The following is a 2,270-nucleotide window of genomic DNA, read 5'->3' as shown; positions in this document are numbered from 1 at the left end:
CCGCCCTGCGCACACCGCACCACGCCTACCGCACCGCGCACACACCGCAGCGCGCACACCGCACCGCACCGCGCACACCGCACCGCCCCGCGCACACAGCACCGCGCCTACCGCACCACGCACACACCGCAGCGCGCACACCGCACCGCACCACGCGGCTCCGCGGTGCTTGCAAGGACGGACGGAGGGCGGGCGGCGCGCGTTCTGCCTGCTCTTTTTTACAAGCAAATTAAATATTCAGAAATCCCCCCTCCCTGTCACTTAAGCAGATGCAGTTGTCAAGTAGAAGAGCGTGGTAACATTTGGTACTTGTTGCATAGATCTAAACGGGCTGTGTTGAAAAAAGTATCATGTTCTTTATTCAGGAATATTATCAGTGCCACACTGTTGGGAAAGATGGAAAGCACAAGACAGGACCAAATCTTTGGGGTTTATTTGGCTGTACAACAGGACAAGCTGCAGGATTTTCTTACTCAGATCCAAACAAAAACAAATGCAAAACTAAGAGGTGACATAAGTAAGGTGAAGTGCTGGAGGGGACATACATAAATTAAAAAAAACTTTTTCTTTAGAGGGATCATAGCCTTACAAGGATTTACTATCACATCTGTTGACTTTGCTGTACTGCAGATGAATTCGAACTACAGTTCCACAGAAACAAAAATCCTCATTCCTGTATTAAAATATTGGTACGATTTCCAGTACCCAGTACACCACGTCAGAAGGTTTATAGCTTTCCCAGAACACTGTAGTGCCAATGGGCAGATTTTAATCCCTGATTCTGGAGAGCTTTTAGTTTTTGTTTGCTGGTCACTACCCCCTACTGGCATCGTGGTGTGCTGCAGTTGTTGCTCGACTAAATACCATTCCTTACTAGTATGCTATGACTATTGGTTTTTCTTGAGCTTTTCACAAAGTCTTGAGAAACAGTGAAACATCTAAAAGGGAAAGTATTCTGTGTGCTGTTCATTGGTTTTGATTATATTACTTGAATATAAATTATATTAATTTAATCAAGCTATTAATGACATACACAGTCCTGTGTCCTGTTATTTTTGTGGTTTTTTGTGGGATTTTTTTCTGGTTACTAAAGTGCTTTAGAGTTGTGTGGCTTTTTTTCCCCTATGATTTCTAGGAAACGTTTTGTGACATTCACTTTATACTGGGATTTCCTCCAATACATCATCAGCATATAGTAACTATTTTTTCCCAGTAAAATTGTAGTGAACAAATCATACAGATGTTAGTACAAGTTTTCAAAAGAAAGCAAACAAACTGGTATCTAAATTCACTTTAGACAATGGGAAGAGTCAGCTCTGGAGGACAGAAGAGAAATGCAAACATGTCATTACATGTATTGCAGTAGTCTTCAGTACAAGAGCAGGCTTCTGTTGAAAAAGACTGTTTAGAGTAAGAAAGTGTCTCCCCAAATGACAAAATTTTCTCAAGTGGTTTTCCCAATTGCATTTTGAGGAGTGATATTCCACTGCCTTCCGCAGAGAAACACATTGCACCTGAGAAATGCATTGACATTTCTCCTTGTCATTCTTTTAGGGCATCTTAGAGCATTTATCTGTATTGTACCCAAGGAAACCAGATGCAATTGGCTAAAGCCTGCACTGCTGTCTGAGCTGGCATTGTGCATCCCTGCTGACAAAAAGTGCATCATACCTCAGATGCATCAGATGTAAGATGCTTCTACCTCACTGCAGCATACCTATAAAATTACAATAGCAGCACAATCCCATGGCATTGACAAATTCCATTTTCCTATTTTTGCCCTCCCACAAAAGGCTGAAACTGATCTACCTCAATCCAACACGAGGCTGCAGCCCAGTGTACACTGCGCTTCTTTAACTCGCCCTGCAGACAGAACAGAGACCCCAGTTTTCTACTAACATCCATCAACGCAGACCAGGCCAGGCTTCTGAAGGTTTTATCCAGGTTTTTACAGCACGTCCAAAGCCTGTGCAAGTTACAGAACAGTCAAACCAGGGTGATCATCTTTGTCATATTTTATCTCTACACGAACTTCAGGTTCCACAGTTCTTTACTGTTAACTGTTAGAGTAAAATTTTCACTATGTATTCCATGCAATGGAGACAGCTGCAGTTTTACTTTCTTCAGTCTCGACTGCTATTTGAGAGATTGTCAATATGCAGATTTTTGATGCAGTCAAATCCTATGTATAGAATCCCAGCAAAAGAAACTAAAGATGCTGCAAGACTTTGAAGGACCTTTTATACCTAGGCTTACAGAAACACTAAGTT

This window comes from Geospiza fortis, unplaced genomic scaffold (genome assembly GCF_000277835.1).
Source record: "Geospiza fortis unplaced genomic scaffold, GeoFor_1.0 scaffold112, whole genome shotgun sequence".
NCBI lineage: Eukaryota > Metazoa > Chordata > Aves > Passeriformes > Thraupidae > Geospiza > Geospiza fortis.
This window is presented reverse-complemented; position numbering follows the sequence as displayed.